This window comes from Rutidosis leptorrhynchoides, chromosome 1 (assembly GCF_046630445.1).
Source record: "Rutidosis leptorrhynchoides isolate AG116_Rl617_1_P2 chromosome 1, CSIRO_AGI_Rlap_v1, whole genome shotgun sequence".
NCBI lineage: Eukaryota > Viridiplantae > Streptophyta > Magnoliopsida > Asterales > Asteraceae > Rutidosis > Rutidosis leptorrhynchoides.
The window spans coordinates 208,992,151-209,019,045 of record NC_092333.1 but is presented as its reverse complement, the minus strand read 5'-3'; positions in this window follow the sequence as shown (position 1 = coordinate 209,019,045).

The window sequence follows — 26,895 nt, the reverse complement described above, 5'->3', positions numbered from 1 at the left end:
TTACTGATTCCACTATGCCTGTCTCTTTTTCTTTGGCCGACAAAAAAAGAAAAAGAAAAAAAAGGTGAATCACATAAATTGACAAAGTGTTAGTGGCACACTCGATTTTTGTCTACTGCAATATTTATTTAATTCTTGGTTTCAATCGAGCATACTGTGGTACTAGGTCAGGCCACAAAATGTTGGTGGGTTTATTAGAATGCTACATGGGTTTATCATATTGGACTTTAGATAATTTGGGCTCCTTTCATATATAAATAGGCTTAGTTCTTGGGCTGAAATCCCATAACAATTTATATGATTGGGCCGATAACATTTAGGATAATCTAATGTTAAATGTTGATGAAACGAGGTTGAAGAGTTTCGATGATAAATATCAACTATGTGGTACGTGATGATGAGTAAGATGGCGATATAGATGATGTTATGATAATCGATTATATTGATTACGATCAAGAATGATGATGATGGAAATGAAAGGATAATGAGAAAGATGATATGCTATGATAATGTAGATGATAATGAACTGTAATTCCTGGTTGGCTGCCTACATTTTATATTTTTAAACCATCGAATAAGTTACATGTATTAAGCGGGTTTGCTTTTATAAAAGATGAGGGAAAACAGAAATATGCGTTATATAATTCTTAATCAGAAAATAAAACAGAAATGAAAAGAATGGATGGATGGTTAAAGTGTTGAGTTGGTTAGCGGGAGGTCCTGGGTTCGAGTCTGGCCTGAGGCAAAAAAAAAATGTTTTTGGAAAAGCTTTTTAAGGTAGTATTATTATTATTATTATTATTATTATTATTATTATTATTATTATTATTATTATTATTATTATTATTATTATTATTATTATTATTATTATTATTATTAATATCATAACTAATATTAAAATAAGTATTATTAGTACTATGATTAAGATTATGGATATTAGTAATATTATCAGTAGTATCATTATTTTAAAAATTAACACTTTTATTAAAACTATCATTTTATATAAAAACTATCGTTTCTAGTATTATTATTATTATTATTATTATTATTATTATTATTATTATTATTATTATTATTATTATTATTATTATTATTATTATTATTATTATTATTATTATTAGTAAAATTATTTTTTCCATCATAAATATTTAAAGTATCATTATTATGAACATTCTAATAATTATTAAAACTACCATTTTTATTAAAATTATCATTTTCATTATATTATAACAAATAAAGATTTTGTACGTAAAATATATTTACATTATCTATAATTATATATTAAACATATTAACATATTTTTATACAAAATAAACATATATATAGTATATAATTTAAGATATAATATAGACAAAATGTAGTACAAATTTTATATAAACTACAACCCTAAATCTATAAATATTATATAATTAATAGATGTAATTATTTGATTACCATTATATGTGTTAATATATATAAATGATATAGGTTCGTGAATCAGAGGCCAACCCTGCATTGTTCAGTTCCGTCGTATGCATATTTTTACTACAAAATATCGTATAGTGAGTTCATTTGCTCCCTTTTTACTCATTAGATTTTTGGGCTGAGAATACATGCAAATGCTTTATTAACTGTTTTACAATAGTTATATGCGTGAGTTCATTTGATTCCCTTTTACTCTTTACATTTTTGGGACTGAGAATACATACGCTACTCTTACAACTGCCTTATTAAATGCTTTTGAAATACATTTTGAACTGCGAATACATGAAATGCTTTTATAAATGTTTGACGAGATAGACATAAGAAAAACATTCTTTGAATGAATTATGTGGACATGATAATTTCCACCATTGAATTATGTGGACGTGATAATTGCCACAATTGATATGAATATTTTTCCCCTGATTATTATTGCTTGGTAACCTAAGAATTAGGGAACATCACTAATTTTGAGAATTAGTGCACGCCTAATTGACGCGAATCCTAAAGGTAGCTACCGGGTTTAACACCCCCACCCAGAATGTTCATTAGACGGAAGGGCTAGTGGGCGTGGTGTTTAGTACTTCGAAGTTTATATGATTATTATACAGACGAGATGTTCTATTTTAGGGATATTATTATGCGCATTATATGTTAAGATCGGTTACCAAGCCAAGCTATGAAAGCAATGAAAAGTGAATGTTATGTATCGAGAGAATGATTTTATACACAGGTTATGTGTATGTTATTTTTGTGCACAAGATTTGTGTACGATTACTAAGATTTATGAAAGAAGATTTTGTACACAAGAAAGGTGTACTGTATTTAAAAGATATCGCATTTACATTACAGGTGGGTATAGGATTCAGGCCCATTTGTACCATGCAGGATTTAAATCTTGTGGTCTATCAAAATGATAAAATTTTATTGTTTTATGATAAACCTATGAACTCACCAACCTTTTGGTTGACACTTGAAAGCATGTTTATTCTCAGGTATGAAAGAAATCTTCCGCTGTGCATTTGCTCATTTTAAACACATTACATGGAGTCGTTCATGGCATTTAGACGTCAGTTCATTGTGATGGTGCTAGATGTTATTGTATTCATTCAGAAGGATTTTTACGGGGTATGACAGATTTCATCACTAAATTGCCAAGGACTGCAAGTGGTTTTGATACTATTTAGGTAATAGTTGATCGTCTCACCAAATCATCACACTTCCTGCCAATAAGAGAAGATGAAAAGATGGAGAAGTTAGCATGACTGTATTTGAAGGAAGTCGTCTCCAGACATGTAATACCAATCTCTATTATCTCTGATAGGGATGGCAGATTTATTTCAAGATTCTGGCAGACATTACAACAAGCATTAGGAACTCGTCTAGACATGAGTACTGCCTATCATCCACAAAATGATGGGCAGAGTGAAAGGACGATACAAACGTTTGAAGACATACTACAAGCATGTGTTATTGATTTCGGAAACAGTTGGGATCGACATCTACCGTTAGCAGAATTTTCCTACAATAACAGTTACCATTCAAGCATTGAGATGGCGCTGTTTGAAGCACTTTATGGTAGAAAGTGCAGGTCTCCGATTTGTTGGAGTGAAGTGGGGGAAAGACAGATTACAAGTCTAGAGATAATACAAGAAACTACCGAGAAGATCATCCAAATTCAACAACGGTTGAAAACCGCCCAAAGTCGACAAAGAGCTACGCCGACATTAAAAGAAAAGATATAGAATTTGAAATTGGAGAGATGGTCATGCTTAAGGTTGCACCTTGGAAAGGCGTTGTTCGATTTGGTAAACGAGGGAAATTAAATCTAAGGTATATAGGACCATTCAAGATTATTGATCGTGTCAGACCAGTAGCTTACCGACTTGAATTAACACAACAACTCGCGGCTGTACATAACACTTTCCACATCTCAAATTTGAAGAAATGTTTTGCTAAAGAAGATCTCACTATTCCATTAGACGAAATCAAAATCAACGAAAAACTTCAATTCGTCGAAGAACCCGTCGAAATAATGGATCGTGAGGTTAAAAGACTTAAGCAAAACAAGATAACAATTGTTAAAGTTCGATGGAATGCTCGTAGAGGACCCGAGTTCACCTGGGAATGTGAAGATCAGATGAAGAAGAAATACCCACACTTATTTCCAGAAGATACGTCAACACCTCCAACTGCTTCAAATTTCGGGATGAAATTTATTTAACGGGTAGGTACTGTAGTGACCCGAACTTTTCCATATTTATATATATTAAATGAAATTGTTATTTACATGATTAAGTGTTTCGAATATGTTAAGCAATCAAACTTGTTAAGACTTGATTAATTGAAATAGGTTTCATATAGACAATTGACCACCCAAGTTGACCGGTGATTCACGAACGTTAAAACTTGTAAAAACTATATGAAGACATATATATGATTATATATATAGTTAACATGATATTATGATAAGTAAGTATCTCATTAGGTATTTTAACAATGAGTTATATACATAAAATTGAGTTTATTGAATTAAGAAACTCGAAACGATATATATAACGATTATCGTTATAACAACGTCTTACTAAATACATATGAATCATATTAAGATATTGATACACTATGTTTAATCATGATAAATGATAAGTAAACATGTCATTAAGTGTATTAACAATGAACTACATATGTAAAAACAAGACTACTAACTTAATGATTTCGAAACGAGACATATATGTAACGATTATCGTTGTAACAACATTTAACGGTATATATATCATAATAAGATATATTAATATATCATAATATCATGAAAATGTAATAATTTAACATCTCTTTAGACATAATAAACAATGGGTTAACAACATTTAACAAGATCGTTAACCTAAAGATTTCAAAACAACATTTACATGTAACGACTTACGATGACTTAACGACTCAGTTAAAATGTATATACATGTAGTGTTTTAATATGTATTCATACACTTTTGGAAGACTTCAAGACACTTATAAAAATACTTCTACTTAACAAAAATGCTTACAATCACATCCTCGTTCAGTTTCATCAACAATTCTACTCGTATGCACCCGTATTCGTACTCGTACAATACACAGCTTTTAGATGTATGTACTATTGGTATATACACTCTAATGATCAGCTCTTAATAGCCCATGTGAGTCACCTAACACATGTGGGAACCATCATTTGGCAAATAGCATGAAATATCTCATAAAATTACAAAAATATTAGTAATCATTCATGACTTATTTACATGTAAACAAAATTACACATCCTTTATATCTAATCCATATACCAACGAACAAAAACACCTACAAACACTTTCATTCTTCAATTTTCTTCATCTAATTGATCTCTCTCAAGTTCTATCTTCAAGTTCTAAGTGTTCTTCATAAATTCTATAAGTTCTAGTTTCATAAAATCAAGAATACTTCTAAGTTTGCTAGCTTACTTCCAATCTTGTAAAGTGATCATCCAACCTCAAGAAATCTTTCTTATTTATATTAAGATATCTTTCTAATACAAAGTAATACTCATATTCAAACTTTAATTCAATTTCTATAACTATAACAATCTTATTTCGAGTGGAAATTTTACTTGAACTTGTTTTCGTGTCATGATTCTGCTTCAAGAACTTTTAAGCCATCCAAGGATCCTTTGAAGCTAGATCTATTTTTCTCATTTCCAGTAGGTTTATCCATAAAACCAGAGGTAGTAATGATGTTCATACCATCATTCGATTCATATATATATAACTACCTTATTCGAAGGTTTAAACTTGAAATCACTAGAACATAGTTTAGTTAATTCTAAACTTGTTTGCAAACAAAAGTTAATCCTTCTAACTTGACTTTTAAAATCAACTAAACACATGTTCTATATCTATATGATATGCTAACTTAATGATTTAAAACCTGAAAACACAAAAAACACCGTAAAACCGGACATACGCTGTCGTAGTAACACCGCGGCCTGTTTTGGGTTTGATAATTAAAAACTATGATGAACTTTGATTTAAAAGTTGTTCTTCTAGGAAAATGATTTTTCTTATGAACATGAAACTATATCCAAAAATCATGGTTAAACTCAAAGTGGAAGTATGTTTTTCAAAATGGTCATCAAGACGTCGTTCTTTCGACTGAAATGACTTCCTCTTACAAAAACGACTTGTAACTTATATTTCCGACTATAAACCTATACTTTTTCTGTTTAGATTCCTAAAATAGAGTTCAATATAAAATCATAACAATTTGATTCACTCAAACGGATTTAAAACGAAGAAGTTATGGGTAAAACAAGATTGGATATTTTTTTGATTGTTGTAGCTACGGGAGATATTGTAACAATTCTATACAAATCATATCCTAGCTAACTTATATTGTATTATACATGTATTCTAATATATTATATAATCTTGGGATACCATAGACATGTATGCAAATATTTTGACATATCATATCGACCCATGTATATATATTATTTGGAACAACCATAGACACTCTATATGCAGTAATGTTTAAGTTAGCTATACAGGGTTGAGGTTGATTCCAAAAATATATATACTTTGAGTTGTGATCTAGCCTGAGACGTGTATACACTGAGTCGTGGATTGATTCAAGATAATATATATATCAATTTATTTCTGTACATCTAACTATGGATAACTAGTTGTAGGTTATTAACGAGGACAGCTGACTTAATAAACTTAAAACATCAAAATGTATTAAAAATGTTGAAAATATATTTTGAAAATACTTTGATATATATATGCATATATTTGTGATAGGTTCGTGAATCGACCAGTGGCCAAGTCTTAGTCTCGACGAAGTAAAAATCTGTGAAAGTGAGTTATAGTCCCACTTTTAAAATCTATTATTTTGGGATGAGAATACATGCAGTTTTATAAATGTTTTACGAAATAGACATAAGTAAATGAAACTACATTATATGGGTGAATGATTGAAGCCGAATATGCCCCTTTTGCTTGGTAACCTAAGAATTAGTAAACCGATCTACTTTGACGCGAATCCTAAAGATAGATCTATTGAGCCTAACGAACCCCATCCAAAGTACCGGATGCTTTAGTGCTTCGAATTCATTTTTATCATGTCCGAAGGATTTCTCAGAATGATAGGGGATATTCTTATATGCATCTTGTTAATGTCGGTTACCAGGTGTTCACCATATGAATGATTTTTATTTCTATGTATGGGATGTATATTGAAATATGAAATCTTGTGGTCTATTATTATGATTTGATAATATATAGGTTAAACCTATAACTCACCAATATTTTTGTTGACGTTTTAAGCATGTTTATTCTCAGGTGATTATTAAGAGCTTCCGCTGTTGCATACTAAAATAAGGACAAGATTTGGAGTCCATGCTTGAATGATATTATGTAAAAACTGCATTCATGAAACTTATTTTTGATATAATATATTCTTATTGTAAACCATTATGTAATGGTCGTGTGTAAATGGTATATTTTAGATTATCATTATTTGATAATCTACGTAATGCTTTTTAAACCTTTATAGATAAAATAAAGGTTATGGTTATTTTAAAAATGAATGCAGTCTTTGAAAAACGTCTCATATAGAGGTCAAAACCTCGCGACGAAATCAATTAATATGGAATATTTATAATCAATATGAACGGGACATTTCAATAAAAATCTTATTTCGAGTGTAAATCTTACTTGAACTTGTTTTCGTGTCATGATTTTGCTTCAAGAACTTTCAAGCCATCCAAGGATCCTTTGAAGCTAGATCTATTTTTCTCATTTCCATTAGGTTTATCCACAAAACCTGAGGTAGTAATGATTTTCATAACATCATTCAATTTATATATATATAAAACTACCTTATTCGAAGGTTTAAACTTGTAATCACTAGAACATAGTTTAGTTAATTCTAAACTTGTTCGCATGTAAAAGTTAATCCTTCTAACTTGACTTTTAAAATCAACTAAGCACATGTTCTATATCTATATGATATGCTAACTTAATGATTTAAAACCTGGAAACACGAAAAACACCGTAAAACCGGATATACGCCGTCGTAGTAACACCGCGGGCTGTTTTGGGTTAGTTAATTAAAAAACTATGATAAAATTTGATTTAAAAGTTGTTCTTCTGGGAAAATGATTTTCTTATGAACATGAAACTATATCCAAAAATCATGGTTAACCTCAAAGTGAAAGTATGTTTTCCAAAATGGTCATCTAGACGTCGTTCTTTCGACTGAAATGACTACCTTTACAAAAACAACTTGTAACCTGTATTTCCGACTATAAAATAATACTTTTTCTATTTAGATTCATAAACTTAAGTTCAATATGAAACCATAGCAACTTGAATCACTCAAAACAGATTTAAAATGAAGAAGTTATGGGTAAAACAAGATTGGATAATTTTGCTTGTTGTAGCTACGTGAAATTGTTAACAAATCTATATTAATCATATCCTAGCTAACTCATATTGTATTATACATGTATTCTAATATATTATATAATCTTGGGATACCATACACACGTAGGCAAATATTTTGACATATCATATCGACCCATGTATATATATTATTTGGAACAACCGTAGACACTCTATATGCAGTAATGTTTGAGTTAGTTATACAGGGTTGAGGTTGATTTCAGAAATAAATATACTTTGAGTTGTGATCTGGCCTGAGATGTGTATACACTGGGTCGTGGATTGATTCAAGATAATATATATCAATTTATTTCTGTACATCTAACTATGGACAACTAGTTGTAGGTTACTAACGAGGACAGCTGACTTAATAAACTTAAAACATCAAAATGTATTAAAAATGTTGTAAATATACTTTGAAAATACTTTGATATATATATGTATATATTTGTTATAGGTTCGTGAATCGACCAGTGGCCAAGTCTTACTCCCGCCGAAGTAAAAATCTGTGAAAGTGAGTTATAGTCCCATTTTTAAAATCTAATATTTTGGGATGAAAATACATGCAGTTTTATAAATGTTTTATGAAATAGACATAAGTAAATGAAACTACATTATATGGGTGAATGATTGAAGCCGAATATGCCCCTTTTGCTTGGTAACCTAAGAATTAGTAAACCGATCTAATAATTGACGCGAATCCTAAAGATAGATCTATTGGGCCTAACGAACCCCATCCAAAGTACCGGATGCTTGAGTACTTCGAATTCGTTCTTATCATGTCTGAAGGTTTTCCCGGAATGATAGGGGATATTCTTATTTGCATCTTGTTAATGTCGGTTACCAGGTGTTCACCATATGAATGATTTTTATCTCTATGTATGGGATGTATATTGAAATATGAAATCTTGTGGTCTATTATTATGATTTGATAATATATAGGTTAAACCTATAACTCACCAACATTTTTGTTGACGTTATAAGCATGTTTATTCTCAGGTGATTATTAAGAGCTTCTACTGTTGCATACTAAAATAAGGACAAGATTTGGAGTCCATGCTTGTATGATATTATATAAAAACTGCATTCATGAAACTTATTTTTGATATAAAATATTCTTATTGTAAATTATTATGTAATGGTCGTGTGTAAACGGTAAATTTTAGATTATCATTATTTGATAATCTACGTAATGCTTTTTAAACCTTTATAGATAAAATAAAGGTTATGGTTGTTTTAAAAATGAATGCAGTCTTTGAAAAACGTCTCATATAGAGGTCAAAACCTCGCGACGAAATCAATTAATATGGAACATTTATAATCAATATGAACGGGAAATTTCAATAAAAATCTTATTTCGAGTGGAAATCTTACTTGAACTTGTTTTCGTGTCCTGATTTTGCTTCAAGAACTTTCAAGCCATCCAAGGATCCTTTGAAGCTAGATCAATTTTTCACATTTCCAGTAGGTTTATCCACAAAACCTGAGGTAGTAATGATGTTCATAACATTATTCGATTTATATATATAAAACTACCTTATTCGAAGGTTTAAACTTGTAATCACTAGAACATAGTTTAGTTAATTCTAAACTTGTTCGCATGTAAAAGTTAATCCTTCTAACTTGACTTTTAAAATAAACTAAGCACATGTTCTATATCTATATGATATGCTAACTTAATGATTTAAAACCTGAAAACACGAAAAACACCGTAAAACCTGATATACGCCGTCGTAGTAACACCGCGGGCTGTTTTGGGTTAGTTAATTAAAAAACTATGATAAACTTTGATTTAAAAGTTGTTCTTCTGGGAAAATGATTTTCTTATGAACATGAAACTATATCCAAAAATCATGGTTAACCTCAAAGTGAAAGTATGTTTTCCAAAATGGTCATCTAGACGTCGTTCTTTCGACTGAAAGGACTACCTTTACAAAAATGAATTGTAACCTGTATTTCCGACTATAAACTTATACTTTTCTGTTTAGATTCATAAACTTAAGTTCAATATGAAACCATAGCAACTTGAATCACTCAAAACGGATTTAAAACGAAGAAGTTATGGGTAAAACAAGATTGGATAATTTTGCTTGTTGTAGCTACGTGAAATTGGTAACAAATCTATATTAATCATATCCTAGCTAACTCATATTGTATTATACATGTATTCTAATATATTGTGTAATCTTGGGATACCATAGACACGTATGCAAATGTTTTGACATATCATATCGACCCATGTATATATATTATTTGGAACAACCATAGACACTCTATATGCAGTAATGTTTGAGTTAGCTATACAGGGTTGAGGTTGATTCCAAAAATATATATACTTTGAGTTGTGATCTAGCCTGAGACGTGTATACGCTGGGTCGTGGATTGATTCAAGATAATATATATCGATTTATTTCTGTACATCTAACTGTGGACAACTAGTTGTAGGTTACTAACGAGGACAGCTGACTTAATAAACTTAAAACATTAAAACGTATTAAAAATATTGTAAATATATTTTGAACATACTTTGATATATATGTACATATTTGTTATAGGTTCGTGAATCTACCAGTGGCCAAGTCTTACTTCCCGACGAAGTAAAAATCTGTGAAAGTGAGTTATAGTCCCACTTTTAAAGTCTAATATTTTTGGGATGAGAATACATGCAGTTTTATAAATGTTTTACAAAATAGACACAAGTACGTGAAACTACATTTTATGGTTGAATGATCGAAATCGAATATGTCCCTTTTAGCTTGGTAGCCTAAGAATTAGGGAACAGACCCCCTAATTGATGCGAATCCTAAAGATAGATTTATCGGGCCCAACAAGCCCCATTCTGGAATTTGGAACGCTTTAGTACTTCGAAATTATCATGTCCGATGGGTGTCCCGGAATGATGGGGATATTCTATATGCATCTTGTTAATGTTGGTTACCAGGTGTTCACCATATGAATGATTTTTATCTCTATGTAAGGGATGTATATTGAAATATGAAATCTTGTGGTCTATTATTACGATTTGATAAATATATAGGTTATACCTATAACTCACCAATATTTTTGTTGACGTTTAAAGCATGTTTATCCTCAAGTGATTATTAAGAGCTTCCGCTGTTGCATGCTAAAATATGGACAAGATTTGGTGTCAGCATGTTTGTATAATATTTTTTAAAACTGCATTCGATATTTACTTTGTTGTAACATATTAATATTGTAAACCAATATGTATTGGTAGTGTGTAAGTGTGATATTTTTAGACTATCATTTCTAGATAATCTAGGTGGAGTCCTTTTAACCTTGTCGATAAAATAAAGGTTTTGGTTTGTTTTAAAAACGAATACAGTCTTTGAAAAAATGTCTCATATAGATGTCAAAACCTCGCAACGAAATCAATTATTATGGAACGTTTATAATCAATATGAAGGGGACATTTCAGTTGGTATCAGAGCGTTGGTCTTAGAGAACCAGAATTTTTGCATTAGTGTGTCTTACCAAGTTTGTTGGATGCATTAATGAGTCTGGACTTCGACCGTGTTTTTCTTCAAAAACGATTGCTTAACATTTTTTTGTTGGAAACTATATATTATTAACATGTAAATATTATGTGATATATTAATCTCTTAACATGTTTGATATTGTGTGATAGATGTCTACCTCTAGTAAAAATCCCATCGACTCACCTAATAATAATGAAGAGTCGAATATACTTTGGGAAGATTCACAAATTCCCGAAGAGGAACCGGAAGAGGAGGAATCGGAAGAGGAGGAACCGGAAGAGGAGGAACCGGAAGAAGAGGAACCGGAAGAGGAGGAACCGGAAGAAGAAGAGGTTCCGGAGGAAGAAATATTGATTCCTACAGTAAATCAATTAAAGAAAAGAAAATCCTCAACCAACGGACCAAAGTTAGTAATGGTCAATGGTGTTTCCGCCGAGGAAGCAAAGTATTGGGAAGATTACCAATTTTCTGATGAATCGGATCCCGATGAGGATTCCGATGATGTTATAGAAATTACCTTGACCCAATTTAATAAAGCAAAAGAATATAATAAGGGAAAATGTATAAAAATAGAGAAACCTGTTTCCGACCCCGATGAACTTTATATGTATCGGCAACATCCGTATTTCCTAAATTGTAACAATAACCCGGGAACCTCTAAACCACCAGGTTTTTCTAAACCATTGTGAAAAACGACGGCTCGTATTAGAGGAATACCATATATCCCTAGAAAATTAGGAAAACGAACCAAGTCCGAAGAAGAAACCAGTGATTCAGATTAGAGGGTTGTAATCATGTTGTGTATTATATGTATTGTAGTGTGCTTGTACTTTTATGTTCTATGTAAAAATTGCTTGTATTTTTTGTTAATTATTTTTTTTGCGAATCTAATCCTTGTCTATTTTACAGTATAAAAACAAAATGGACGTTAAGGGTAGACAACCGAATATTTTAGAAGACCTACCAGAGGATATGATTGAGGAAATCTTGTCTAGAGTTGGTCAGAATTCATCAGCACATTTAGTTATGGCGAAATTAACTTGTCAAACATTTGAAAGACTTTCCAGAAATGACTTAGTTTATAAAAGGCTTTCCATTGATAGGTGGGGTTTATCACATTGGGGAGACCGTAAGTTATGCCATGTTTTCTTTAAAGCGTTAAATGCGGGGAACCCAAATGCAATTTTACGCTATGGGTTAAGAACCTATTTTGACTCAACATATCCCAACATAGGATTTCGTGAGTTAGAAATAGCTTCTAACATGCAACATAAAGAAGCATGTTATACTTACGGGTTAGTGATGTTCGCTTCTTACCAAAGTGAGAAAAAGAACATCGGGTTACAACTTTTAAATAAAACCTTCCCACAAGTGACGGATTCAGTAGTTGGGGTGAGAAACAAGGTTTTTATATTATTACGGGGCTGTTGGACATTACGAATGAAAAGACCCGTTCATATACATTATAAACGATTCACAATAGTTGATTACATCGCGAGGTATTTGACCTCTATATGATACATTTTACAAACATTGCATTCGTTTTTAAAAGACAAACTTTCTTTGCAACGAAAGTTGATGGCATGCACACCATTTCATAATACATCCAACTATAATTGGCTTAATAATAATCTTGATGAACTCAATGACTCGAATGCAACGTCTTTCAAAATATGCCATGAATGACTCCAAGTAATATCCTTAAAATGAGCTAATGCACAGCGGAAGATTTCTTTAATACCTGAGAATAAACATGCTTTAAAGTGTCAACCAAAAGGTTGGTGAGTTCACAAGTTTATCATAACAATCATTTCAATATATTAATAGACCACAAGATTTCCGTTTATAAATATATGTACACTCGCAAGTGTATAAAAGTATTCTATAAGTTGTAGGCACCCGGTAACAAGCCTTAACGTTCATGTTTTACCCTCTGAAGTACACCAGATCAGGTGTGTTTTAAAATAACCTCGAAGTACTAAAGCATCCCATAGTCAGGATGGGGTTTGTCAGGCCCAATAGATCTATCTTTAGGATTCGCGCCTACCGTACATAGACAAGTAGTTTAATGTTACAAAGCTAAGGGTATATTTCTGGTTTAAACCCACGTAGAATTAGTTTTAGTACTTGTGCGTATTTCGTAAAACATTTATAAAAACAGCGCATGTATTCTCAGTCCCAAAAATATATATAAAAGGGAGCAAATGAAACTCACAATACTGTATTTCGTAGTAAAAATACATATAACGTCATTTAATAAGTGCAAGGTTGGCCTCGGATTCACGAACGTATCAATATTGAGATTCAATATTGCAAGAAAGTACGTAGACGCAACGGAGATGATAAACACTAGATTGACCTCACGAGCATACCCATGAACCATACCCATCACCTCCATAGCTATAACCCATAATTTCCTTAGCTTCGACTCATTCAAAAAAACTATTTTGAAATCACTCGGACAGCACTCCGTCGTAATATTTTATGTATACTAATAATATCTTGAAATAATACAGAGCAAATATATATATATATATATATATATATATATATATATATATATATATATATATATATATATATATATATATATATATATATATATATATATCAATTGAGAGAGTTTAGAGAAATATATTTTCAAGTTTCTATGAAATAATGAAACCTATTGAATTCTATTTATAATAGATTTTTGAATTATAAAAGTGAATTATTAAAGTATGAATTATTAAAGTGAATTATTAAAGTATGAATTATTAAAGTGAATTATTAAAGTATGAATTATTAAAGTGAATTATTAAAGTATGAATTATTAAAGTGAATTATTAAAGTATGAATTATTAAAGTTAAAGTAAAGTAAAGGTAAAGTTAAAGTATAGTAAAAGTATAAAAAACTATGTATGTATAATACGCGTATAAATATATATAATATTAATTTAAATCGTTATATATATTTAATGAAATAAAATATAAATATCGTTATATTTATTATACTGGTTAAGTAATGAGTTGTCAAAAGTGATTCTAGATATTTATAAAAGTTATATACGTTTTAATAATAAAGTTCTTTTTAAACTGAAAACGTCTTTGTACGTTTGAAAATAGATTAATAGAATATTATGGAAACCAATTCTCCACTAACTTTTGTCTAACTTTCGTAAATGACACTTTTTGTTTTTATTTATAAATAGCTTTACAAATTATTCTGAATATCGTTAATAGGAATAGATTTTCTCAAATCATAGTGGACCTCTCAACAGAGACTTGTAATCATAATTCAATATTTCTGATAATTCAATCATTTAATATATTTTTTTTCGTCGAAAATCATATTGAAACAAATACGTTCGTGTAAAGTATTATACGTTTAATACTTTATTAATATTCTCAAGTTATAATATATATATATACATATACACATCTATTTATATATAACGGTTCGTAAATCGTCGGAATTTGGTCGAGGTTATAATGAATGTATGAACACAGTTTAAAATTCTTGAGATTTAACTTAACAAACTTTGCTTATCGTGTCTGAATAATATAAAGATTAAAGTTTAAATTTGGTCGGAAATTTCCGGGTCGTCACAGTACCTACCCGTTAAAGAAATTTCGTCCCCGAAATTTGATAGAGGTCGTCATGACTAACAATGAGAATGTTATTATAACGATTATAGAGTTTTATCATGTTCAAGAAGAATGGATAAAATAATTCGATTACTCGAAGCGTATGAGTGAAGTTATCGTAAATGAATGAAATAAGATAATAGTGATTCGTCGTATCTTTTGACGTCATCATGATTGATCTCCGAAAAGAAAATCTTTGTAATCTATATTGGATTTGATTATTCGGCGATTAAGGAAATTATGATCCTCTTCGAATTAATGCGATAATCAATTTTTATTTCTCTGTCGGATATTTCACTATAAATCCACCTCATTTGTTTTCTTACAACTCACACCTTCTCAACTCATATTTTAAAGTATTTGTCAATATGCTTCATCCAGTGCTGATTCTTGATATACTCCTCACTTTCATATCTGTCGCTCTTCTTTTTCATCTGCCTCCGGAAGAATCTATTTACTTCTACTATACTCTTGGTTTTATAGTGTTTTTAGTTCTCCCGTGTCTTTATATTGCTATATGCATTGATATATACGGTTTGTGATTTCTGGGTTGTTGTTGGGTTTTATATCTTCCCTTATATTTCAAAGTCCTTGCTTCTTCTATAATCATTGTCATCCACAGTTAATGCTCTCTTCTATTTTCTATGATTTATACTCCCATTTCTAGTTCGGAGCTTTGTCCTTCCGTTTCTTCTTCTTGCGATTAAACACCGCTTGTAATGGTCCAGAATTCGCAGATATAAATTTCGGAATGAACATTGTTAATGTTCTAGGAAGGAAATTGTAATGACACGATCTTGACTTGTCAAATTACCAGAATACCTCGGAAAAGGCCGAATCATCAAGAAATATTTTCTTGATATTTAGAGATCAAAGAGAATACAAGAGTCGTGTAACATAGCACATGATGACGTTATGATCTGTGAATCATCATGTTTCATTTAGAAACTCGGCATGAATTACTGTAATATAATCACGTTGATCAAGTGTCATTATATTATACTAACTCATGCTTCAGCTCCCAACACTTCTTCAAGAATATTCCTATTTTAAACTCGAATGTTTCAGAATTTAGAAACTAAAATAGTTTCTTTTATGATATAATACAGATAGCGCGAAGAGGTAAATGATTTCAGATAAGAATAATTATAAAAATATCTTCAGAAGTATGGATGATATTTATAATGAAAGATACGATGATATCTTAGAATGTCTAATATCAGAGGATGATGAAGGATATTGTCCGCAAGGGTTTAGAGTCAGGAGCAAGGTATTCGTTAATGACTTCAGCAAGTACTGAATCATTTGGATTCTTTGAAGGCAGGTTCAGCCTTTGTGATTTGTCTACAGCCTCATTCATACTTTGCTCAATCCGTTTTCCAGTTCCAAAGCTTCTCTTTTTCCGAGCTTTGCCAATATACTATCCTTTATCATCCAACTTTTTACTGTTAAGGTCGTTTACAGTTTTTGCTGCTTCATCAGCATTTTTCAAAATTTCGAGAACTGGTTCGCAGTTTAGGGTGTTTTTCAGAAATTTCTCATTCAAAGAATGTAAGTCTTGGAGGTAGACGTTGTGTGTATATGTAATTGTTGATGTAGACATGCTGCGAGGTTTCAAAATACTGATTGCAGATTCTCAATAATTGGTATGGCAATTCTTGTTATAAGGTACGAATGAGTATATGATAGGGTTTCGATAATTATAATGATTTTTTTTTTGGAAAATCAAAGATCAATGAAGTTGTTGGTAAGTTTATTGCTAATGTGGTGAATATAAACGATTCCCCGGTAACGTTGGCGAAAGGGCAATGTATCTATCGAGGTTATAATAAGACTGTTTTGATTGAGAAGTCGAAGATGACTTGCTGGAGCTGTGACAAAACTGTCTATTTTGAAACGGAATTGAAAAGTTATTTTAGCTAGTAAATGCCAAAGGGTCTAACACGGATACGTGTCGAACTATGACTTGGGTTTTGAGAGTTTTTCAGGTGTATAACTGTGGGTAACATGTGGTTGGATCATCATCTCGATTGTTCCTTAGTTGAAGTGTCTTTAGGAATTTCGAAGGGTTTGAGCACATATTGTAATCGTTAATACATATGATGTTCTAACACAGTTTTGAAGTCAATTTATAGCTTTGAAAGATATAGGAATCTAAGAGTGATGATACTGGTTATATTTCGAATTGAATTATGCGATTTCAAAATCAGAATATGTAATTGAATTTGAATGAGTATGATTGTTTTGATTTATATGAAAGAATGGATATTGTTGTGAAAGTAGGGAGTATAGTTGATGATTGCTGAATCAGTTTCGAAAAATGTAATATATTAATTGTGAATTTATATATCTCTCGGGTATTACCTACCCGTTAAAAAAAATTTCACAATTAATATTTTGTACAAAAGAAGTTTATTACAGTCTTTATGAAAATATATGTGTATATTTTCTTTAGATGTAATATAGATTTAATGAGTTAATATTAAATTAAACTCATTTGTTTTATGGTTGGAACTAGAATTGAGTAATCCCTAAAACTTTATAAATTGCATCAGTATTTCTTCAATAATAATGAAATTATGAATCATTACTTTGTTATTTGTTGGTTTTCGTGAAATTCTTGTGAACTTCGCAAGGTACGAATGATGTTATTTGAAAAGTTTCGAGTACATCGATGATGAAAGCGTAAAATCAAACATATATTCGAATAATACACTTGATTTATTATAAATTGGATTTTTTATTGAATTGAGACAGAGATTGTAATTAACGATGGTTAAGTTGCGGACGAAGGACGTACATCATTGCATATTTGTAATATGAAATAACTGAGTAGTTAAGATTCACACATAATAGCTTAGTACGGGAAGATTTATTATGGTTTAAAAATTTATACATATAAAATATACATATAAATCTTTCGATTGGAAATGAGTTAATACTTCATAACTCGTTGATACAATATATTTGTTGTTGATTCGTAATGATGTCCACAATGATTCTTGAACTGACAGAGTTTGTGATGTTACAGGTGCTGTTGATTCTGACGATACTGACGGCACTGACTGTGTTGATGATGCTACGGTCCTGTTGATGCTGTTGGTAAAACAATTCTAGCTTGTAAATCGTACACCATTTTCGATCAAAGTTTCTACTCTACCATCTCCGTTCACTCATCCGATTTACGGTCAGAATTAAATAATCTCTAAGATTTTGGAGATTACATAACTGCCGCAGAGATATCTCTTCAATGAAGTTTATGAATTAATACTTCATCGTTTGTTGTTGTTGATATTCCTGGATATTTACAGGGCGTATGACATTGATGTTTGAGATACATATTGTGATGTTGCGGTGTGGGATGTGGATGTTGTTGTTGGTGGTATTGATGGTACTGTTGGTGTTGCTGATGGTGGTACTGTTTATGCTGCTGGTGCTGCTGCTGGTGTTTGTAACCTTTGCACCATATTCTCCAAAGCCACTACCCGAGCGCGAAGCTCGTTGACTTCTTCTATTACACCGGGGTGATTGTCGGTTCGGACGAGCGGATAAATAAAATCTAGAATTTGGTGTAGTATGTAATCGTGACGAGATACTCTAGAAATAAGAGAGAAAATGGTGTTTCGGATAGGTTCGCCGGTAAGTGCTTCAGGTTCTTCGCCGAGAGGGCAATGTGGTGGATGGAAGGGATCACCTTCTTCTTGTCTCCAATGATTAAGGAGGCTACGAACCCATCCCCAATTCATCCAGAATAGATGATGACTAATTGGTTGATCCATTCCGGTCACACTGCTTTCGGAACTTGAGTGGGATTCCATTTCGGAATCCGAGGGACTTGAACTAATGACGAATTCCATTTCGTACGATTGAATAAAGAATTTTTCGATATGAAATGATTTTTCGGCTATCGGGTGGTATTCTAATTATATAGAGCAAAAGGTTTCGTAGATTACGGAGGAATTTACGGAATATGTCAGGCAAAGTTTACAGTAACAGATACGTTAAGATATGAATTAGCAGATACGCTAAGATATGAATTTTGTCTATACACTATTCATGCAATCAATGCAATAAGATGTGTCTAGACTAAGAATGATAAGCAGGTAATTTCCGACAAGAATGATGAGCAAAACTTTTGAAATGCAGACACGGTCGAAGTCCAGACTTACTAATGCATCCTAACGACTATCAGTTAGGCACACTAATGCAGACCTGGTTCGCTAAGACCACCGCTCTAATACCAACTGAAAGGACCCGTTCATATACATTATAAACGATTCACAATAGTTGATTACATCGCGAGGTATTTGACCTCTATATGATACATTTTACAAACATTGTATTCGTTTTTAAAAGACAAACTTTCTTTGCAACGAAAGTTGACAGCATGCACACCATTTCATAATACATCCAACTATAATTGGCTTAATAATAATCTTGATGAACTCAATGACTCGAATGCAACGTCTTTCAAAATATGCCATGAATGACTCCAAGTAATATCCTTAAAATGAGCTAATGCACAGCGGAAGATTTCTTTAATACCTGAGAATAAACATGCTTTAAAGTGTCAACCAAAAGGTTGGTGAGTTCACAAGTTTATCATAACAATCATTTCAATATATTAATAGACCACAAGATTTCCGTTTATAAATATATGTACACTCGCAAGTGTATAAAAGTATTCTATAAGTTGTAGGCACCTGGTAACAAGCCTTAACGTTCATGTTTTACCCTCTGAAGTACACCAGATCAGGTGTGTTTTAAAATAACCTCGAAGTACTAAAGCATCCCATAGTCAGGATGGGGTTTGTCAGGCCCAATAGATCTATCTTTAGGATTCGCGCCTACCGTACATAGACAAGTAGTTTAATGTTACCAAGCTAAGGGTATATTTCTGGTTTAAACCCACGTAGAATTAGTTTTAGTACTTGTGCTTATTTCGTAAAACATTTATAAAAACAGCGCATGTATTCTCAGTCCCAAAAATATATATAAAAGGGAGCAAATGAAACTCACAATACTGTATTTCGTAGTAAAAATACATATAACGTCATTTAATAAGTGCAAGGTTGGCCTCGGATTCACGAACGTATCAATATTGAGATTCAATATTGCAAGAAAGTACGTAGACGCAACGGAGATGATAAACACTAGATTGACCTCACTAGCATACCCATGAACCATACCCATCACCTCCATAGCTATAACCCATAATTTCCTTAGCTTCGACTCATTCAAAAAAACTATTTTGAAATCACTCGGACAGCACTCCGTCGTAATATTTTATGTATACTAATAATATCTTGAAATAATACAGAGCAAATATATATATATATATATATATATATATATATATATATATATATATATATATATATATATATATATATATATCAATTGAGAGAGTTTAGAGAAATATATTTTCAAGTTTCTATGAAATAATGAAACCTATTGAATTCTATTTATAATAGATTTTTGAATTATAAAAGTGAATTATTAAAGTATGAATTATTAAAGTGAATTATTAAAGTATGAATTATTAAAGTGAATTATTAAAGTATGAATTATTAAAGTGAATTATTAAAGTATGAATTATTAAAGTTAAAGTAAAGTAAAGGTAAAGTTAAAGTATAGTAAAAGTATAAAAAATTATGTATGTATAATACGCATATAAATATATATAATATTAATTTAAATCGTTATATATATTTAATGAAATAAAATATAAATATCGTTATATTTATTATACTGGTTAAGTAATGAGTTGTCAAAAGTGATTCTAGATATTTATAAAAGTTATATACGTTTTAATAATAAAGTTCTTTTTAAACTGAAAACGTCTTTGTACGTTTGAAAATAGATTAATAGAATATTATGGAAACCAATTCTCCACTAACTTTTGTCTAACTTTCGTAAATGACACTTTTTGTTTTTATTTATAAATAGCTTTACAAATTATTCTGAATATCGTTAAGAGGAATAGATTTTCTCAAATCATAGTGGACCTCTCAACAGAGACTTGTAATCATAATTCAATATTTCTGATAATTCAGTCATTTAATATATTTTTTTTCGTCGAAAATCATATTGAAACAAATACGTTCGTGTAAAGTATTATACGTTTAATACTTTATTAATATTCTCAAGTTATAATATATATATACATATACATATCTATTTATATATAACGGTTCATGAATCGTCAGAATTTGGTCGAGGTTATAATGAATGTATGAACACAGTTTAAAATTCTTGAGATTTAACTTAACAAACTTTGCTTATCGTGTCTGAATAATATAAAGATTAAAGTTTAAATTTGGTCGGAAATTTCCGGGTCGTCACAACGAAACCCTCATCTTTTGACGACATTACAACATGCTGCCTAGCCAATGGTCATAACGGTTACTTTCCACAAGAACAAGGATGGGAAGTCGTCTTAGTAAAACCAGAATGCATGACTTGTTTCTGGACTTATGAATTAAGTGTCTTTATTTCTTTTGCTGAACAACTTGCGTATTAACTAGAATTGCCTTTATAGCTGTCGAGTAGCAAAGTTATTATGTGCTATATTTCATCCTATATGTATAATAACGGTATTGTAAGTTTGTAAAATATTGTATAAAATTTGAACGCGAAATTTTATTATAATCAGTTTTTTCATATAGAATTGTAGTAGTTGAATTGTATATTAGCTACTAAGTATGAACTTAACGGGTAGGTACTAGCTGAATTAAAACTATAAAACGCTAATATGAAGAAAAAGCTTTTATAAATGAGTTCATACTATGCTACGAAATACTATTGACTACTCTTAAAATTCTATATGATTAACTTAATTCTTTTGGGCTATTTTTGAAGGAAATGGCATCGACGACTCGTCAGAATTTGAACATGAGCGAGGAAGATTTCCGTGTTTTCCTTGCACCAAACATAGTCGCAGTACAGGCTGCAATGCAAAATAAAAATAACTCTGGATCTAGCAGTGGAACTATTTCCACAAGAAATCGTGTAGGATGCTCCTACAAAGAATTCACTGCCTGCAAACCTTTGGAATTTGATGGAACCGAAGGACCAATTGGATTGAAACGGTGGATCGAGAAAGTCGAATTGGTGTTTGCCATAAGTAAGTGTACTGAAGAGGACAAAGCTAAGTACACTACGCATACCTTTACAGGTATTGTGTTAACATGGTGGAACACCTATCTTGAACAGGTAGAACAAAATGCTGCTTATGCATTACCGTGGTCGGCATTCAAGCAATTGATGAACGAGCAGTACCGTCCTAGAAACGAAGTCAATAAGCTCAAGGTAGAACTTAGGGAGTTACGAATACAAGGGTTCGACATTACCACATATGAACGACGATTCACAGAGTTTTGCCTATTGTGTTCGGGAGCGTTCGAAGATGAAGAAGAGAAGATCGACGCATTTGTAAAAGGGTTACCAGTAAGGATTCAAGAAGATGTGAGTTCACACGAGCCCACTTCCATACAAAAGGCAAGTCGAATGGCTCACAAACTCATAAATTAGATTGAGGGAAGAATTAAAGAGCAGGCGGTCGAAGAAGCCAACACAAAACAACTCAAGAGAAAGTGGGAAAAAATCAGTGACAAGGGTCATCAATACAACAACAACAACAATCACAACCATAATCACAATAACAATCATAACAACCGCAACAAAAATTGCAACAATAACCGCAATCCTAACAATAACTACAACAAACGTCCCAACAACAACAATCGTTTCAACAACAATAAAAATCCCAACAATAATCTCAACAACAACAATGGCAACAAAAACCAAAAATGCCAAAGGTGTGAAGAGTACCAGCAGAATGAGTTCTGCATGACATTTTGCACCAAGTGTAAAAGAACTGGCCATGGTGCGAAAAAGTGTGAGGTCTACGGACCAAAGTTTAACAGAACTAAAGGAACAAATAGTGTCGAAACAAGTAATGCCGCCTTTGTTTGTTATGGACGTGGAAAACCGGGCCACATTAGAAGTAATTTCCCGAATCAGGGGAAAACTAATGGGCAAGGCCGCGGAAGAGTTTTCAATATTAATACGGCAGAAGCGCAGGAAGACCCGGAGCTTGTTACGGGTACGTTTCTTATTGACAATAAATCTGCTTATGTTTTATTTGATTCGGGTTCGGATAGAAGCTATATGAGTAGAGATTTTTGTGCTAAATTAAGTTGCCCATTGACGCCTTTGGATAATAAATTTTTACTCGAATTAGCAAACGGTAAATTAATTTTAGCAGATAATATATGTCTGGATAGAGAAATTAAACTGGAGGATGAAACGTTTAAAATTGATTTAATACCAGTCGAGTTAGGGAGTTTTGATGTAATAATTAGCATGGACTGGTTGAAAAAGGTAAGAGCAGAGGTCGTTTGTTACAAAAATGTGATTCGCATTATGCGTGAAAAAGGAAAACCTTTAATGGTGTACGGAGAAAAGAACAACGCGAAATTAAATCTAATTAGTAGTTTGAAGGCGCAAAAACTAATAAGAAAAGGTTATTACGTAATTCTAGCATACATCAATGAAGTTAAACCTGAAGAAAAGAACATCAGTGATGTTCCCGTCGCAAAAGAATTTCCCGATGTATTTCTGAAAGAATTACCGGGATTACCCCCACATCGATCCGTTAAATTTCAAATAGACCTTGTACTAGGAGCTGCACCAATAGCTCGTGCTCCATATAGACTCGCACCCAGCAAAATGAAAGAATTACAAAGTCAGTTACAGGAACTTTTAGAGCGTGGTTTCATTCGACCAAGCACATCACCGTGGGGAGCTCCTGTTTTGTTTGTCAATAAGAAGGATGGTACATTTAGGTTATGTATCGACTACCTAGAGTTGAACAAACTTACCATCAAGAACTACTACCCACTACCGAGAATCGATGACTTATTTGATCAACTACAAGGCTCGTCAGTTTATTCGAAGATTGATTTACGTTCTGGGTGTCATCAAATGCGGGTGAAGGAGGATGATATTCCAAAGACTGCTTTTAGGATGCGTTACGGTCATTACGAGTTTATGGTTATGCCGTTTGGGTTGACTAACGCACCAGCTGTGTTCATGGACCTCATGAACCGAGTGTGTGGACCATACCTTGACAAGTTTGTCATTGTTTTCATCGATGACATACTTATTTACTCAAAGAATGACCAAGAGCACGAAGAACATTTGAGAAAAGTGCTAGAGTTATTAAGGAAAGAAAAACTGTATGCTAAGTTTTCAAAGTGTACATTTTGGTTGGAAGAAGTTTAATTCCTCGGCCACATAGTGAATAAAGAAGGTATTCAGGTGGATCCAACAAAGATTGAAACCGTTGAAAAGTGGGAAACCCCGAAAACTCCGAAGCATATACGCCAATTTTTAGGACTAGCTGGTTATTACAGAAGCTTCATCCAAGACTTTTCCAGAATAGCAAAACCCTTGACTGCATTAATGAATAAAGGGAAGAAATTTGAATGGAAAGATGAACAAGGGAAAGCGTTTCAATTATTGAAGAAAAAGTTAACTACGACACCTATATTGTCATTACCTGAAGGGACTGATGATTTTGTGATATATTGTGACGCCTCAAAGCAAGGTCTTGGTTGTATATTAATGCAACGAACGAAAGTAATTGCTTATGCGTCTAGATAATTGAAGATTCACGAGCAGAATTATACGACACATGATTTGGAATTAGGCGCGGTTGTTTTTGCATTAAAGACTTGGAGGCACTACTTATATGGGGTCAAAAGTATTATATATACCGACCACAAAAGTCTTCAAAACATATTTAATCAGAAACAACTGAACATGAGGCAGCGCAGATGGATTGAATTGTTGAATGATTACGACTTTGAGATTCGTTACCACCCGGGGAAGGTAAATGTGGTAGCCGTCGCCTTGAGCAGAAATGACAGAGAACCCATTCGAGTAAAAGCTATGAATAAAATGATTCACACTAACCTTACTACTCAAATAAAGGAGGCGCAACAAGGAGTTTTAAACGAGGGAAACTTAAAGGATGAAATACCCAAAGGATCGGAGAAGCATCTTAATATACGGGAAGACGGAACCCAGTATAGGGCTGAAAGGATTTGGGTACCAAAATTTGGAGATATGAGAGAAATGGTACTTAGAGAAGCTCATAAAACCAGATACTCAATACATCCTGGAACGGGGAAGATGTACAAGGATCTCAAGAAACATTTTTGGTGGCCGAGTATGAAAGCTGATGTTGCAAAATACGTAGGAGAATGTTTGACGTGTTCTAAGGTCAAAGCAGAGAATCAGAAACCATCAGGTCTACTTCAACAACCCGAAATCCCCGAATGGAAATGGGAAAACATTACCATGGATTTCATCACTAAATTGCCAAGGGCTGCAAGTGGTTTTGATACTATTTGGGTAATAGTTGATCATCTCACCAAATCAGCACACTTCCTGCCAATAAGAGAAGATGACAAGATGGAGAAGTTAGCACGATTGTATTTGAAGGAAGTCATCTCCAGACATGGAATACCAATCTCTATTATCTCTGATAGGTGAAGGTATTTAGTATGCCCGAGAGACATATTAAACTAATGTGGCTAATATGTTATGATCCAAGTCGGGTCATACCCAATAACAAGCTTATCAACACTTTAAGTATTTACCTCATCGAATGGGTCGTTAAGCAAATACTCGACACTTAGCTTTAGAAAATAAATTGGTTTTCTAAAATATAATAACTTGAGATAAAATTATTTGGATAATTTATATATATAATGGATTTAATTGTTTATATGGTTAAACAATTAATGTGTGTTCTACATTTTATAAAGGGATTATAAAAGTAGAAGCAACAACCCTTTTTTTTTATATACTTGCTTATATATATATTAAATAGTTTATAAGCACTTAAACTATTAAATGGAGTTATATTTTATAAAAGGGATTTATAAAATATAATAGCAAGTATATAACATCATGTATAAGTTTATAAAAGATGTTGAAAAAAAAAATTAAAAAAAAGGGGGAGCATGGTGGTGGCGGCATTGGGGCTCCCAAGACAAGCCAACCACCTTGCTTGTTGCTTTAACTAATGTGGTCTTTCAAGGCATGCAACACACATCTCCATTCTACATCTACATCTCACTTTATTTTTCAAACTAGCGAAATTCTCTCCCACTATTTCCTTTTGGCCGAAATTTTCCAAGGGAAAGAGGGTTCCAAAATTAGTTTGAAGCTTGCTAAGTGTCTTGAAAATCCTAACCAATCAATGTGGTGTTGATTGTTAAAGCTTGTGGGTATACTAGCTTGAGGCTTCAAGTAAGAAGCTAGTTCATCAACATCTTCATCTTCGTCCATTAAGAACCACAACCCTCAAACTTTTGAGGAGGTATATTTCTATGTCTATTCTTTTATTTGTAAGCATATATTCATGACTTGATATATTAATGGAATTTGTCTTTTAAAAGGTTATTCTTTTGACATGCATATCACGCTTCCATTAACACATAAAATGGGTTTTATGATCTTGTAAAACAAGTAGAACATGTTGGTTTGAAAGAATGTCAAATTCCATCAATGGTATCTAGAGCCAAAGTCTTTGAAATATGCTTCTTGTTTATGACTTTTAAATCCACTAATCTTACATTCTAGTAACATGCATGAAAGTAGAATGTAAAATTTTGGTTGGATTTGGGTGGTTCTAATTATGGCCAAAAATTAGGAGGTTCCAAATGGGTTTGGAACTTGTTTTTTGGTCAATTTTGTTGTATGTTATGGTTCACAATCAAGCCTAGACCTTGTGTTTGAATGGTTGTATGATGTGGTTGTATTATTCATTCTTATGGTTTGTAATA